Source organism: Lepus europaeus, chromosome 3, assembly GCF_033115175.1.
Source record: "Lepus europaeus isolate LE1 chromosome 3, mLepTim1.pri, whole genome shotgun sequence".
Taxonomy (NCBI): domain Eukaryota; kingdom Metazoa; phylum Chordata; class Mammalia; order Lagomorpha; family Leporidae; genus Lepus; species Lepus europaeus.
The window spans coordinates 94,442,532-94,460,271 of NC_084829.1; the positions used below are offsets into that span (position 1 = coordinate 94,442,532).

The following is a 17,740-nucleotide window of genomic DNA, read 5'->3' on the forward strand; positions in this document are numbered from 1 at the left end:
GCACCTGGCTCCTGGCTTCGGATCAGCGCATCGCCGGCCACAGCGGCCATTTTGGAGGTGAACCAATGGAAGGAAGACCTTTCTCTCTGTCTCTCTCTCTCACTGTCTAACTCTGCCTGTCAAATAAAAAATATATATATATACTAAATAATTATCATAAAGACAGTTTTGCAGATAACTTGAATTCTCAGTGTTACCACTGCAGCTCAGTGATTCATTCATGGCTTTTTTTTTTTTTTCTTAAAAATAAAACAAAAGAAATTAAAGCTCCAAAAAGCAATGTCCAGTATATGGCATCCTATCCTCCACACATACCTCAGAGTCTGGGTCTAAGACACTTAGGTTAGAATGTGATGGTTTGAGCCGGTGCCGCGGCTCACTAGGCTAATCCTCCACCTTGCGGCGCCAGCACACCGGGTTCTAGTCCCGGTCGGGGCACCGATCCTGTCCCAGTTGCCCTTCTTCCAGGCCAGCTCTCTGCTGTGGCCAGGGAGTGCAGTGGAGGATGGCCCAAGTGCTTGGGCCCTGCACCCCATGGGAGACCAGGAGAAGCACCTGGCTCCTGCCATCGGATCAGCGCGGTGCGCCGGCTGCAGTGTGCCTACCGTGGCGGCCATTGGAGGGTGAACCAACGGCAAAAAGGAAGACCTTTCTGTCTGACTCTCTCTCACTGTCCACTCTGCCTGTCAAAACAAACAAACAAAAAAAGAATGTGATGGTTTGAAATCCTAATTCATTCATTCCTAAAATTGTGACAGGATTCATAGGGATCTTCCAAGGGCATCCATCTATGTTTGAGAACTCCTCAGATAAATCAGCTCGATATACAGACTGGATATTTATCCACTTTTGTAAAATTTTGTTCTTTGATTACATTTCATCCAACTTGGATTCAGTATCTTCTATACTTTAAAAAAAAAGACCTTCTTCTCTTGAAAGGTTCATATCCTGGTAGAGAAATAGGCAAATACATTATTACACATTCTCATTTGGATTGAAGTGTAAAGGAAGCAGAATATAAAACAGTTTGGAGAAAGGTGGTTGTGGGTCATCATGGGGCCATCATTACAACATTCCCCCAGAGAAGGTGGTATTTGGGTCTGGGATAATGCATGGGAGTTCAGCATTTCACCAAATTTTCTCTAGAAACACATGATATTGTCCACTTTCTTCTGATGTGAGTAGAGTTCAGGATATGTTCCATAGAATAATTGAGGAAATTCTGGCAGCTACAATGAAAATAGTGAAAAGAAAAGGAAAAATCGTCCATCATACTATAAGGCATAAGAGTGTTAACTATTAAGTTAACAACAGGAGTCACTGCACTAACTACCCATGCCGGACTTCTGTCTTCAATGAGTTGTATTGAGAGTTAACTGCAAACTAGCTCAAATAGTTGTGTGTGTGTGTGTGAGTGTGCAAATAGTTGAAATCTTGACTTAGTATAGAGTTGGTCTTCTGTGTACAAAGTTAACTGAAAATGAATCTTAATGGAGAATGGGACTGGCAAAGGGAGAGGGAGGAGGGAGAGGGGCGGGAGTATGGGTGGGAGGACTGGTGTGGTGGGAAGAATAACTATATTCTTGAAGTTGTACTTATGAAATTTGTATTCCTTAAAATATAAATTTAAAAAAATTATAAAAAAGTTATGGACCACAAAGTCAAGGACAGCCCAGCCAAATTTTATGCATTGTAAAATTAAAGCAGGCAGGGGGCTGGCATTGTGGCATAGCTGATAGTCTCTGCCTGTGATGGAAGCACCCCATATGGATGCTGTTCGAGTCCTAGCTGCTCCATTTCCTATCCAGCTCCCTGCTAATGTGCCTGAGAAAGCAGCAGAAAATGGCCCAAGTCCTTGGGCCCTTGCCACGTAACCTGGGAGACCCAGAAGAAGCTCCAGGCTCTGGAATGGCCCAGATCCAGCCATTGTGGCCTTTTGGGGAGTGAATCAGTGGATGAAATCAATCTCTCTCTCTCTCTTTCTCTCTCTGTTTGTAATTTTGCCTTTCAAATAAATAAATAAATCTTAAAAAAATTAACTTAGGCAATGTCTCTTTTTTACCTGAATTATTCTTGAAGTTACGTGTGCCTGTCTCCAAAGATTGATAGCCACCAGTTCATACTTTACTGACGTGCTATGGAAATGACATAAATACTGTTTTTTTAAAAATAAAACTTACTTAAATAAATAGTTGCTGTTCTTAACTACATTAGCAACTAAATAATTTAAACTTAGAGGCTAAAGGCTATAAAGTATGTTTAAATTGTCAGCAAACACAAGGGCACAACAATAGCTGTGAAGGCTGAGCTAAAATACACATATAAATTTAAGAACCACCATTCTATTTGCCTTGATTAGTTTGTGTTTTCTTTCAGAATGTCCGAGTTTACACACACTCGTACACACATAAACAATCATGGGCTCTTCAAATAAGTTTATGGGAAGTGCACATAGTGACAAAACTATGCTTTGATTTTTAAGTGTTTTCTATCAAAATATTCTTAGCTTTTAACTCTATTTTCCATGAAATTTTTGAAGACCATATATATATATGTATGTATGCATGCATGTGTGTGTCGGTGTATGTATGTGTGTTTACTGCCTGTGGCAAAAAACATCATTGAAATGTGAGCTGAAAATAGAAGGGTAGCTGACTTTTCAACAGGTCAAAGCACTACTTGGCTGGGACCGGCACTGTGGAGTAGTGCGTAAAGCCGCCACCTGCAGTGCCAGCATCCCGTATGCACGAGGATTCGGGTCCCAGCTGCTCCACTTCTGATCCAGCTCTCTGCTGTGGCCTGGGAAAGCAGTAGAAGATGGCCCAAGTCCTTGGACCCCTGCACCCATATGGAAGATGCAGAGAAAGCTCCTGGCTCCTGGTTTCTGATAGGCGCAGCTCTGGCTGTTACAGCCATCTGGGGAGTGAACCAGCAGATGGAAGACCGCTCTCTCTCTTTCTCTCTCTCTCTGCCTCTGCCTCTCTAACTGCCTTTCAAATAAATACATAAATCTTTATTAAACACACACATACACACATACAGACAAACACTACTTGGAAATAGGTAAGAAGTTTATAGAAGGGCAGCCATAGAGATAGCCCAAGAGTCAGGTGCCTCACTGCCTCAGATTCCACTTTTATGAGAAAAAGAGAAATATGAGAAACAGTGTATAGGTAGGTAGTTTATGCACCTTCACAAAGGAAAAAAAAAAAAGGAAAAAAGGAGAAGGAAAATGGGAAAGAGATAGCAGAGGAGAGACCTGGGGTCAGACCTGGATTTGCATTTATTCTGTCTGGAGACCAGAGACCCATATTTTTCAGGACTTATTTATTTACTTGAAAGGTGGTTAGAGAGAGAGAGAGAAAGTAGGGGCCCAAGCACTTGGATGATCCTCCACTGCCTTCCCAGGTGTACCAGCAGGTTGCTGGATTGGAAATGGAGCATCTGGAACTCGAACCGATGCATATGGATGCTGGGGTCACAGGCAGAGGCTTACCCTGCTGTGCCACAATGCCAGCCCCAGAGAACCATTCTTGACTCTGCCTGCATGGAGCAGTGCTGGGCCTGCAGCACAGGGTAACTACTCACCTGTTCAGTTTGTGTACTGAGGGGCAGAGCTGACATCTCACGGAATACCTTCTGAAAGAGAGAGTATACAGCACTTGGAACTTCATGTGTGCTGTTTAACCTCCTCTTTAAAACAGCTCAGAGGAAATTGGGTGAACTCATATCAAGCCCAGGGAGGTGTAGCAAATTGATTGAGATCATTCTCCAAGTACATTCTGACCCAATTAGTTAAACCCAGTCCTCCTAATTTCAAGTCTGTTGTCTTGTTTGAATGTCCTCTGCCATGAGGAAAAAGTTAAGCTGTGTTTATTATGTATTGTTGAAGGAGGCAGGGAAGTGTTTTGACATTTTAGAGAATGGTCTCTCAACACAGAAGCTATACCTTTGCAACACTCAGTCTAGGAGTATTTGGAATTGTTACACTTGTGCTCTTGATATGATCACTCTCTGCTTCAGAGTGGAAGTTGATATGGTCTTTCCTAGACAAGATCCAAGGAATTCTGTTTCATAAGCATTAAAGTGACTTCACAGTCAATGGGTTCCCATTGCAGCAGGGATATAGACAATGGGGAAAAAAGTGAAATTGTCATATACTCAGGAATCGTGAAAAGCTGCTTTCTCTTACTATGGAATTGAAATTAACATTAAGAAGAGTTGGGAATATCGAGGTATGAATGAAAGCATAATTCCTCAGTTCCTGGGTTACTGGTTACTGTAATGGACATTCACTGGCATATAGTCTTTAACCATGCCATGTATATAGATTTATAAAATTTCAGGGTTGACACTGAATTTATCTACTTATAGCGATTTCAACTGACAGCTGATTGTATGTTTTGTCAGTTGTAGTAAGTATAGTATAAAATTTAAGGATTTTAAGTGCCTGAAAATTGTTGCTGTCTTGGAGAGAAGTTGGAAGTACAGAGTGGGAGTGATGAATGAATACCGCTAAGTGTAACGACGTGTGTGTGTCCCTCCTACACACAGCTCTAAAGTATAGCCTTCTTAAAATTGGCCCACAGATTTCATCCTGGATATTTTAATGAAAAAGCAAACTTTCCATTAGGGTAATATATGTCCTGAAAATGCATGCACTTTTCCTACCAAGCAGCAAACACAGGGCTACATGAGCACACTCCGCCTTGGCACTTATTAGAGATGTGCCTTCCCTCTGAGCACGCCCTGTTCGATACTCTGCTTAAGCAGAGCTTGGGATTCATCTCAACCCTTGTGGATGTCCTTGTACAGCATACACAAATGCCATGGTTACAACAGACCCGGCCATGAAGCTACTCCTCTTCTGCAGGCACTGTTCTGAAAGCTAGGTCAGGTATAAATGGTGACATGTCACTAGGTGGATCTGCTTTAAGGAGAAAACAACAACAGAGTGAATCCATCTAAGAAAACACAAAATTCCACTTAGCCTAGTGGCAAGGAGGCCCATCCTGTAACCCTAGACTCCTTTACTCTCCTGACCCTCCAGGTAGCCAGAAATGTTTTCATGTGTAGCCCCAGTCTTGAGTAGAATAGGAGAAAAGCCTGATGGAGATGTTGTCTGGGTTTAGCAATCCCATCCAACCTAGGCAGGAAGTCAGCCACACTGGAGCAAGATGTTGCTAAAAACAAAGCAAACAAAACAAACCGAAAATAGCCATACAGTGAGAAGCAGACAGCATCTTCAGAACTTTTGATAAAGAGGAAAGTTCTGCTTGGAAAGTAGGAAAACTTTCATCCTCAAGGACCTTGGTTAAAGCCTTTAGGAATTTGAACAGCTTAGGACCAAAAAGAAAGCAAATAGGACTGAGAAGTTTAATAAAAAACATGTTTGGCACTCTGGCTATGGTGCTGTCAAGGCAGAATATACTTGTTTTTTTAAAAAAATATTTATTTATTTTATTTTAAAGAGTTACACAGAGAGAAGAGAGGCAGAGAGAGAGGTCTTCCATCTGATGGTTCACTCTCCAATTGGCCACAATGGCCAGAGCTGCGCTGATCCGAAGTCAGGAGCCTCTCCTAGATGGGTGTGGGGACTAGAACCGGCGCCCACATGGGATGCCGGTGCCTCAGGCCAGAGCATTAACCCTCTGCGCCACAGCGCCGACCCGAAGGAAGAATATACTTCCAACCCAAGCACTGAGATAAACACCTTGCCTACAGTGGAGCAAGGGTTTTGACCTATTCAGCTTCCTCTTTCTTTTCAGGGAATGATCTTCTAGAGACCTGGTGAAGAGAAAAACTATAAAACATCAAATGGTAGTGACACTTGTAGTCTCCTTTAAAATTCCCCGACTTCCAGGTATAGTGAACTTGTTTGCCATGAACCTGCAAGTCATATCTGGGGCTTTGCAAAAGTACAATCCTTTGGATCTGTGGTCCCTTGCTTTTCTCTTCATCATCCAATAGCTACAACTATTTGCTTTTCAACACCACAGAAGAACTTAAAGGAGACACCCATCCTAAGTACCCTTCTCTTGAGAATTCTTCAGTGCAGTTTCCCCAAGGAAATATTGTGTAAACATAATTATTAATATTTAAAGCCTTTGGAAATCCAAAGATGTGATATTATCTATTACTGAAAACATTTTTTTAGCTATAATGGCAATCATGTAAAAATATTCACATAGTCAGGAATTAAAAACTAAAGGAATGCTTCCCATTTAATTTACCTGTTTCTACATAGTGAAATTTTTCTCTCTGATTCTCATTTCATTCCCTAATAAATTCTTGTAACTCTTATAAAAAAATATATGCCTTATAAGACTTACACAGTAGCATTGAATTTGGGTGATCATTGAGACTATTTATTCTCCACAGAGAAATACTGTTATTTGGAAACCTGAGCATCAGGCCTGGCCACAGAGTGATGGAAATCTTGATTGGAACAGCTTTCCCATGGACCATCCCTTCAGGGTTGGATGTGTCACTTTATATGGGAAAAGTCCCCATCACATTTACTTGTAAACATAACGTGGCCGAGCTAAATAGTAGCACATGGACCAAGTCTGGGGTAAATTTTTGTTAAATATTTCTCTTAGGAACAGTATTAAAACCGTTCATTATGTTCATACACTGTATATACTCATATTGAATCTGTTAAAAATTAGTTTAAAATTAAAAAATTAAATGAAAACATATAAATTATATTTTAAAAAGTCTCTTCAGTAGTTTAAGCGTTTAGCTTCAGAATCTTTTCTTCACCCAGCAGAACCTACAAAGCCTAGCAGATAGAAGGCCTTTGGGCATGTCCACTGTGCCCCAGGCTTGGAGAGTCCAGTGTGAAATCCATATTCTAAGGAAGAATATTTTGAATTTTGCAAAAGGTGATCATTTTCTCTTCACCCTAATTCTTGTCAGAGCTGTGCCAGAGTCCATTACGGCATTGTTGACGTAGAAAGTTTGAGAAGGCTGAAACGAAAGAGGAAGTTTGAATTCCTTCCATGATGGTCTTCTTTCTTGAATCTTCTGAAACTTCGGGAAAAATCTCTCTCCTATCCATGCATTATTGCAGCAACAAAAGTTCACTCAGATTAATCTGTTTCCTGCTTTGGCTGAAGTTATTCTGTGTTCACCTTGCTTATGAAGGCTGTGTGCCTAGTGAAAATTTTCTGGCTACCCAGGATGTCAAATAAAATAACAAACCCTATAATGATTTGGTGTTTGAAAATGGTGAGTACAAGTTGGTGTCTGTTTATTGTGAGGCAGTAAGAAGTGAGATTCTCAAAAGTCCAAGTTGTGATGGATCCCCAACACCACCCTATTCTCTGCTGAGAAACAGCAAACGACATTTTAGGGCCCACAGCCTTGTCTGCTGCTCTTGAAGAACCATTGATTGAGACCAGATAGAGTCATGTGAGAGGCCTCCTCCCTGTGGAGCAGGGTCAGTTCTAACCGACCATCTCTGCTTCATGCCTCTCTTCTCCCCCCCCCCCTTTTTTTTTTTTTTTTTGACAGGCAGAGTGGACAGTGAGAGAGAGAGAGACAGAGAGAAAGGTCTTCCTTTTTCTGTTGGTTCACCTCCCAATGGGCGCTGCGGCCGGCGCACCACGCTGATCCGAAACCAGGAGCCAGGTGCTTCTCCTAGTCTCCTATGCGGGTGCAGGGCCCAAGGACTTGGACCATCCTCCACTGCATTGGAAGAGAAGCAACCGGGACAGAATTCGGTGCCCCGACCGGGACTAGAACCCGGGGTGCCGGCACCACAGGCGGAGGATTAGCCTATTGAGCCGCGGCGCCGGCCCTTCTCCCTTATTAAATCTCTGCGTGCTCTCTGATCACAATGAACCCAAAGGGCAGTTGCTGCTACAATGGTTACAAAACCATTTGTTCATCAGATTGGAGGAAAGGGGTGTAACTGTGGCCACACTTCTGAGATCAGCTTTCTAATATAGTTATAGAACTAATGTTTTGATTCTTTTAGAAAGCACATTCTAATTTTCCCATAATAATTTGCAAGTTTTGAGTATCTTAATTGTCTTTTAGTCACTCTGCCAAAACAGGATGCCTACCCTCCATCCACCCAAAATTTGATTCAGATTTGAAACAAATAATGCTGTACACACCACCACCAGCACCACCAGAGAAATAGAAGGTTTGTTACTCACATAATGAGCCTGTCTGTGGAGAGCAGGATGGCTGTATTCAGGGATGATTTGAGTACCCGAAAAGGGGTCAGAATTTATTTAGGAAATGATTTTGAGGGCAGCTAAGACTCATAAATTCCAATAATTAAGAAAGAACACAACTGTAATGATTTTTGTTGAGAAATATTTCAAGACAGAGTTATCAGTTAATTACCAGGGCAAAGGGGAGGACCCTGGATGCACACCATGGATCATAAAACATGAGGTAGGGGAACTTTCTGCTGAAACATGCAAGAGAAACAAGCGTACACAGTAGAAAACCTCTCCTGCAGGGATAAGAATGACTTGAAAGGTTATTTGTACCTCCATGGTTATTGAAGCTCAATGCACAATGGCTAACATATGGAATCAACCCAGATGCCCATCAGCCGATGACTGGATAAAGAAAATATGGTATATATACACTATGGAATGTCATTCAGCTTAAAAAACAGTGAAACCCTGTCTTTTGAAACAAAATGGATACAACTGGAAACCATTATACTTAGTGATAGTAAAATAAGCCTGTCCCCAAAAGACAAATGCCATATGTTTTCCCTGATCTGTGGTAACTAATAGAGTACAAAAATAAATGAGCAAAATTGACATTTTGAGAGTTGATTATTGTTTATAGCCCTTGTCTCTACTGTTGAGGAACAGTGTTTTTTCTTCTTACTATTTGTTGAATTTTTTACTTAGTGGAGGGTTAATCTTGTGATTATAAAATAAACTGGAAAGTATATCAGTGTAAAAACTGAAAGAAAGAATGAGGAAGGCAGGAGAGGGAGGGTAGCCTTGGAAGGATCACTGTGCTCCTAAATCTGTGTATATGAAATACATGAAATTTGCTCACCTGATATTAAAAAGAAATGGTTTAGAAGAGCAAAGAGTCTGTCTTGTGTTGGCTTATATAATGCTTAGGAGGTGGGCCTGGGGCGAAGGTTCTCCATCCAGGCTGGGGCTTACTTGGTTTGAAGGGAGCTTTTGGGCTTTCTTTAGCGTTGCCCAGTTAAAGGGCAAGCACGGAAGAGGGAAAAGTGGGGCTTGAAAGCTGTCAGCAGTCAAACATCAAAACTCCAGGCAGACTCTAGCATTCGACTTGAGCAGTGGTCACATGCCAAGCGCAGATATTTGCCTTTGGGTCATTATTAAACTCACCCAAGTAATGAAAACAAAATATGTTTGAACGCTATGCTTACAGTGTTTATGATCATTCTAGACACCCATCTGTGCAGGCAAACCCATTGGCCCAAGGTGCTAGAGCTGACAGGTACAGGTCATACACACTAATAGCACTGTGAGTGTCTCCAGAAATCTAAAATATTAGATGACAAGGATGGGCATGGCCCCTCTGTTTTAACTGCAGTTTTGTTATGTAAAATTCTATTCAAATGAACTTATTTGTTGCCCTCTTTTTATCTACTCTCCTTACCTCTTTTTGCCCCACTGCCCGCAGAAGGAACTAGAAAGGGAAATAGTTCCTTTTTACTCTTGATAATGGTTTAATTGTCATAAGTGGGGCAATCAATAATTGCCCTTTCTCTGACTGATGTTGAAATTGGATATGACCCCCTAAAATTTACACAAAAAACGTGGCCCTTTAAAGTTCCCTAGAAATGCTATCTGGGGTGCCACATATGCTACCAGAATTTGGGGTGCCATACATTTTCACCATATGCTTATTAATAGATCCCAATATTAATAAGCCCAAGAGGGTTCTTGCCTAATATTTAGAGAAGAATTATAAATACCGGCACAGATAAACGAGGCAGCATGGTACGTTTTAGGCTTTTATTTAATGCGAGAGGTATCTTGGAAAGTGAGGGCTTTAGTTCAGGCTGGAGAGAGGGGAAAATCTGGGAACTAGGGTAGCGTCCATACCAAGCAGAGAGCAGGCCAAAAGCCACGTGCAGCGAGTGCCTTGAGCTGCTATTCACGGCTTATCACTGGGAGCAAAGCAGAGGCAGAGAGCTTTATTTAAGAGAGAGGTAAGTATGGGTTCATACTGAGCACCAGGAACCAGCCATGTGGAGGAGCAGCATCTAGTCTGGGAAGCCTAGGGCACATGGCCCAAAGGCCACGGAGGCGCTGGACTACAGCAGGGCCCTCCTGGCAAGAGCCAGGAAAAAGAGAAGGGCCTGTGGCCTTGCTTTTAACCCACTTCCAAAGGGGAGTGGTTAATTAACCTGATTGGCTGGTGGGCACCCAGGTGTGGCCAGATAGGAGATGAGGTCACACAGGGGTGTGGTGAAGGTATCAGGTAGGGCGTGAAGTCACAGGGGCGTGGCGAAGGCGTGGTCTTCCAGCTCACAAATCTAATCAATTTTAGCCTGTATGCCTGCCTACTTCAATGTCTTTAAAAGTAAAAATGTCTGGTACTCAGTAACTAGCAACAGTGGGTCAACCCACATATGTTATACTTGTGTGCACTTATTTTTCTTGAATGTCTCAGCAGAAAGTTCCCCTACCACACATTTTACAATCCATTGTGTTATCTGGGGTTTTTCCTTTGTCATGGTATTTCTAAACAGAAATCATTACAATTATGTTCTTTCTTCATCAACAGAATTTCTGATTGTTGGATGCCCTCAAAATTATTTCCTAAATAAATTTTGATACTTTCTTTAGGTAATCCCTGAAATTGAGTGGAGAGAGGTTAACCATTTATTTAGTAAACCTTCTTGGTTAGCTCCTTAATTTGCTTAAGAAATATCAGCCTATTGATGAATTTTCAAAGTGCATGAATTTGTTTGCTTATTTGACAAAGGAGAACAGTTGCACTCCAAGTGTCATCCTGTTTGTTGGACAGCTCTTACTTAATCTATTTAGGAGAAATTATACACATAAAAGATTCCCCAGAAAACATATTGACTCTCCATCTGGTTTGTTGGCCTCAAACTCTTTTGCTAGGCTTTAATATAAAAAGGCCAGCACTGCTTTCCCAAGATATAATTTTTAGATATTACAACTTATCTACACAAATTTCCCTAGACTTTAGTAGAATGCCATGGCCATATTTTTTTGAGGGGGGGGTTTGTTTTCTTTTTTCTTTTTTAACTTTTATTTAATAAATATAAATTTCCAAAGTACAGCTTTTGGATTATAGTGGCTTTTCCCCCCATAACCTCCCTCCCACCCGCAGCCATCCCATCTCCCACTCCCTCTCCCATCCCATTCTTCATCAAGATTCATTTTCAATTATCTTTATATACATTAGATCAACTTAGTATATACTAAGTAGAGATTTATTTTTTATTTTTTGACAGGCAGAGTTAGACAGTGAGAGAGAGAGACAGAGAGAAAGGTCTTCCTTTTTCTGTTGGTTCACCCCCCAAGTGGCCACTATGGCTGGTGCGTTGCAGCCGGCGCGCTGCGCTGATCCGAAGCCAGGATCCAGGTGCTTCCTCCTGGTCTCCCATGCGGGTGCAGGGCCCAAGGACCTGGGCCATCCTCCATTGCCTTCCTGGGCCACAGCAGACAGCTAGACTGAAAGAGGAGCAACCGGGACAGAATCCGGCGCCCAACCAGGACTAGAACCCGGGGTGCTGGAGGATTAGCCTATTGAGCCACGATGCTGGCCATAAGTAGAGATTTTAACAGACTCACCCACACAGACACACAAAGTATAGAGTACTGTTTGAGTACTAGTTTCACTGTTAATTCGCATAGTACAACACATTAAGGACAGAGATCCTACATGGGGAGTAAGTGCACAGTGACTCCCGTTGTTGATTTAACAATTGACACTCTTATTTATGGCGTCAGTAATCACCTGAGGCTCTTGTCATGAGCTGCCAAGGCTATGGAAGCCTCTTGAGTTCAGAGCTCTGACCTTAGTTAGACAAGGTCATAGTCAAAGTGGAAGTTCTCCCTTCAGAGAAAGGTACCTCCTTCTTTGATGGGCCATGGCCATATATAAAGAAGAAAAGGAAAGATATCTGTAATAAAAGTAATCATATTTCAGCATATACACTCTAGGGCATAACTCTTCCAAAACACATAAAGAAATAGTTACTTGTCTACACCTATAGGTACAATCATCATGACTGGAATAGCTACATACAGATGCTAACTGACACACAGAGGCTATGCAGATACCACAAGGGCATACTCTAGGCCACACGATTTTCCAAACTCATGAACAACTCCTAGAAAAATTCCAAACAAAGCAAAGTGACAATCTTCTCTTGGTTTTTATGGTGGTAGTTTTCTTGGGGGGAAATTCTGTGTACCTTGACACAGAACAAGAACAGAAAAAGAGGTATTTATATATGGAATACACAGTAAGGACCTGTGCTTCGGTCTTTATCAAACTTTCCACTAGTGCATGCCTAAAAGGGCACTCCAGTGTTTAGGCTGCAGGGCAATTTTGTGGGTTAGTGGCTGCCCTGTCCATTGCAAGGCATCTAGCTGCCTAGGGCCACTGCCCAACGCATGCCAGTAGTGCTCACCGTTCTGAGGCGAATAAAAATGCCCACATAAATGTTCAAATCGCCCTCTGGAATGTGGCATTATGCCATTGAAAAGCAATGCTGAGGGAATCCCAATTTTATTCTTAAATTAAGCCAGAAAATCAGAAAATTGAATATTTGTGTTCTAAAGAATTTCTTTATTAACCTTTACCTCTTAAGCAGTATTCTATAAAATATACTTTTGATGGTATTGAAATCACCACCAATTGCCATTAGATGTCAGAGCCTGGAGAAGCTGGAATATACTCCAGCATTTTCACTTTTGATCTCATATTAGGTTTTTTTCTTTTTTAGTTTTGATGCTAGGAAGCTTAGAGCCACGTTTGGCCCACTTCTTTTTTTTTTTATTTATTTTTTATTTTTTTTATTTTTGACAGGCAGAGTGGACAGTAGAGGGAGACAGAGAGAAAGGTCTTCTTTTTTGCCGTTGGTTCACCCTCCAATGGCCGCCACGGTAGGCGTGCTGTGGCTGGCGCACCGCGCTGTTCCGATGGCAGGAGCCAGGTGCTTATCCTGGCCTCCCATGGGGTGCAGGGCCCAAGGACTTGGGCCATCCTCCACTGCACTCCCTGGCCACAGCAGAGAGCTGGCCTGGAAGAGGGGCAACTGGGACAGGATCGGTGCCCCGACCGGGACTAGAACCCGGTGTGCCGGCGCCACAAGGCGGAGGATTAGCCTGTTAAGCCACGGCGCCGGCCTCGTTTGGCCCACTTCTAAGCATTATCAGGATGGTTATATATCTTGCCTACACATCCATGCGTATGGACATACATGTATACATATGTATCATATCCTTATATTACTTTGTGTTTCCCATTTTTTTCTTACCTTCAGGTATTTATTTTCCCCATATTTGCATCAATGCCCACTGTCCTCTTGAAATAGGCAGAGAATAAGTAAATAAAATGAATACAAAGATATGGGTTTGTTTCTGAAAGGTTTTGGAGTTGCAGAGACCCTAATGTTATCATAGGCTTGAATGTAAACTGGAACTGCACGTCATCATTTCTGTTTATGAAAAGGAAATATCTCCAGATTTCCGAGTTACTCCATAAATAACCATTTCTTTTGATTTTTAAACTTTTTCAATTTGGATTCTGTCATTAAGAGCAAGGGAAATGCAAATTTCTTAAAAAATAAATTACTCCTTTTTTTATCTTTCAAAATCCAAATGTTTATACAAACAATTTTTTTAAAGATTTATTTTATTTATTTGAAAGAGTTAAAGAGAGAGTTAGAGACAGAAAGAGAGGTTTTCTATCCACTGGTTCACTCCCTAGATGGCTGCAATGGCCAGAGCTGCACCGATCTAAAACCAGGAGCCAGGAGCTTCTTCTGGTTCTCCCACACAGGTGCAGGGGCCCAAGGACTTGGGCCATCTTCTACTGCTATCCCAGGCCACATCAGAGAGCTGGATCAGAAGGGGCACAGCTGGGACTAGAACCGGCGCCCATATGGGATGCTGGCGTTTCAGGCCAGGGCTTTGACCTGCTATGCCATAGCGCAGGCCCCATACAAACATAGTTAAGACTAAAAGCAAACAATAGTGTAATCCAAATTCTTACTTATTTACACACTATGTGTGATCTAGACTTTGTCCAGATATCCATGTCATTCAATGAAGATTTTGTGATTATTTTTATTTCAATTTATTTCCCATAATTAGATAAGATAAATTCATTAATGCATAAATGCATAGTATATAAATAATGTAGCTCTTTTGTAATCCAGCCTTCTATTTATAGGATTATATTTAGGTAAGTTCTATTTCTGAAATTACTTGATCAAGAAAAGAAACATTTTTTATAGGAAATGCTTTCTGTTCTAGTTTTACAATGTGAGACAGTGAACTTAAAAACTTTTCCCCTTAAAATAGAATTCTTGAGCCCTCTGCTGGAAGCATTTGGTATTTATGTAACGTGATAGCATATGGGAGTTTTACAATTTTAAACATGCAATTTAAAAAAGAAGTGACCTGATAGCAAAAATACCTGGTCTTTGTGATTAATATCAAGATATATAATTGGCCAAACAGAAGTTTTGAGAAGATTCTTTTTATTGCAGATATTCCATTTGAGGATGAGAACCTTGAAGTAGAGCAATTTGAATATATTGAATGCCGTACATTAACTGGTAGAGATTTTATATACTATATTTTAAAAATCCATTTATATTTATTCTCAAATTGAGATTCATTAATTTAACAACTAGTTAATGAGCATCTACTATGTGTTAAGAATTTAAATGTTGGATACATTGATGAAAAATGCACATTGAGTGTTTTCTCAGAGTTAGTCAAACCATCAGTGGAAGTGCCAGTCCAATATACGACTGCATTTATATGAAATTAATTATGAAGGGTCTGAATTTTCTGGTAGGGAGCATAGTGAAATATGTGAGGATGTTCAGTGCTCCAAAAACCCCAGTTCAGATAGGAGAATGAATCATTGAGTTGTACTACTTCATAGAGTTCTAGCTGAAGAATAAATTATTTTTACACTGTACTTTGTGGGGCCAAAAAATAGTCATTTGTTTTGTGCTCGTCAAATCAATATAACTCTTGAAAAACTGATCATAGCCTTGTATCCTTATATGCATTTATCTGTCAGGGTAGAAATATTTTGACACAGCCCAAAGAATACAAACATTGCCCCAAGAGGGAGCCACGCTGGATTCCAGCTTTTGACAACTTTGGAGAGTTATTGGTGGGATCTAACTCTAACAATCACCTCTGCTGATATTGATGGAGAAAGTCACTGTTCTCACTTCAAATGCGTGAACTCAAATCTCAGATGGATATTCACCCTCACCAGGCAGTGCTAACTCATTACCCTAATAAATTTGCTTTCTTCTTCCTGAAGAGTTTCTCATTCCTTCTCCACTCTTCTTCAAATATTACTCCCCCGTCACTATCCTATGTACAATATACATACTACAAAGTAACTTTTACTTGCACTGAGAAAATAGAAGTGCATCTGCATCTTCCTTCCATCAAATCCCCAAGTCACCCTATTTCTGTGAACTCATTCTGTGTATTCCCGTAATTTACAGAAGAGGTGTTCCTGAACTGTCATAGGCTAATCTCAGTCTGAATGCTACTCCCTGTTATCTGTCCAGACATCACTCCCGCCATGCTCACTTCTATCTTTTCTCTCATCAGTTTCTCTACTCCTGTCTTCCCGCATTACGTAAAACATGCTCTAGGGATGGGTGTTTTTCACAGTGGTTATGCTGCCTCTTTGGATAATCCCATGCCATGTAAAAGTGCCTGGGTTTGAGTCCCAACTCCACTTCTAATCTAGCTTCCTATTGATGTGTACCCTGGAAAGCAGCAGATAATGATTCAAGGACTTGGGTAACTGCCTCCCACATGGGACACCTGGATTGAGTTCTGGGCTCCTGGCTTCAGTGTGGTCAAGTCCAAGCTGTTGCAAGAATTTGGGGAGGCAACCAGTAGATGAAAGATTCTCTCTCTCTCTTTCTCTCCCTTTCAAATACAATGAAAATAAATAAAAATTTAAAAACATGCTCTATTGCTCATCTTTAAAAGCCCCTTTTTTATTCTTATAGTCCCCTTTAGCTATCAGTTATTTCTCTGCTTCTCTTCATAACAGAGCTTAGGGAAGTGTTACATAAATTTGCTTTTCCTCATTTTCACTCATTTCTCACCCACTTTTCCAGTCATCAAATCTGGAGATTTTCATCTTTAGCATTCCCCTGAGATTACTCTTGCAGTGGCAAATGTTGCCACATCCAATTAAATACTGTCACAGATGCCCTCCCAGCTTCGTTCAGCACAGCATCATAGATGCATGCATGTACCCTGTGGACTCCTATTCTGGGAGCCACTCCCAGCCCCACTCCCGGTTATTTCTTTCTGGGTGTCTTCGCATGCTCCTCCCCCATCTACAGGCTCTGAATCTCTTATGCTTCAGGCCCTCCTGGTTGGCCTAACCAGCTCCCTTGGGTAATGTTTTCCAGACCCATGTCATCTGATACAGTCCTGTAATGCTGATCCCTAGCTCTCACCTGTATTTTAGACCAGAGATCAGTGTGTTTTTTCTGTGAGAAGCTAGGTAGTACATAATTTAGGCTTGGTGGGCCAGATAAAGTCTCTGTCACAACTACTCGGCTCTGTGGTGCACCAAGAACATCACCAGAGACAAATATGTAAATGAACGTGCATGGCAATTTAGAGCGAAATTTGGATTTCATATAATTCCCATCTATCACAACATATTATTCATCTTTTAGAGATTTGACTATTTAAAAATATTAAAAATAATTCTTAGAAATCAGTACCACTTCAAAATAAAATACTTAGGTGTAAGTCTAACATAATACATATAAGATTTATGTAAAGAAAACTGCAAGTCTCTGACAAAATAAAAAGCTAAATTCATGGAGAGATGATCATGGATAGTAAGATATAAGACAGTCAAGAAGGCAGTCCTTCCCAATTTGGTCTGTAGATTCAATGCAGTCCCAGTCAAAAACCAGAAAGTTATTTTATGACTATCAAAACACTGCTTCTAAAATTTATAGTGAGAGGCAAAGACCCATAATAACCAACACAATATTGAAGAAGAACAAAATTAGAGGACTGACACTATCTGACTTCAAGACTTACTAAAAAAAGACCTGTGATAATCATGATAGTGTGGTATTGGCAAAAGAACAGAGAAATAGATCAGTGGAATGGAATGGAGAACCCTGAAAAAGACCCACATAAATATAATCAACTGGTCTTTGATAATGGAGCAAGAACAATGCAATAGAGAACAGATAGGCTTTTCAAAAGTGGTACCGCATCAGCTGATCATACATATGCAAAAAAATCTAAATAAAGACTTTGTACCCTTCAAAAAATTGACTCAGAATGGATTATAGACCTTAATAATAGACATATAGCTAGGAAACTTCTAGAAGACAACAGTAGAAAGCCTAAGTGATTTTGGGTATGCTGAAGAGGTACAACATCTGATAAAGGAATATACAAAAAACCTTAACACTCAGCAAAAGGAAAACATATAGTTTGATTTTTTTCTTTCTTTCTTTCTTTTTTTTTTTTTTTTTTTTTTG

General features: G+C 40.9%; 1 protein-coding gene across 1 annotated transcript in view; it reads left to right on the top strand.

Annotated features, from left to right (window-relative positions):
* KLHL32 (kelch like family member 32) overlaps window positions 1–17,740 on the top strand; it is a 243,599-nt gene that overhangs the window by 127,340 nt on the left and 98,519 nt on the right. The window lies entirely within an intron of this gene.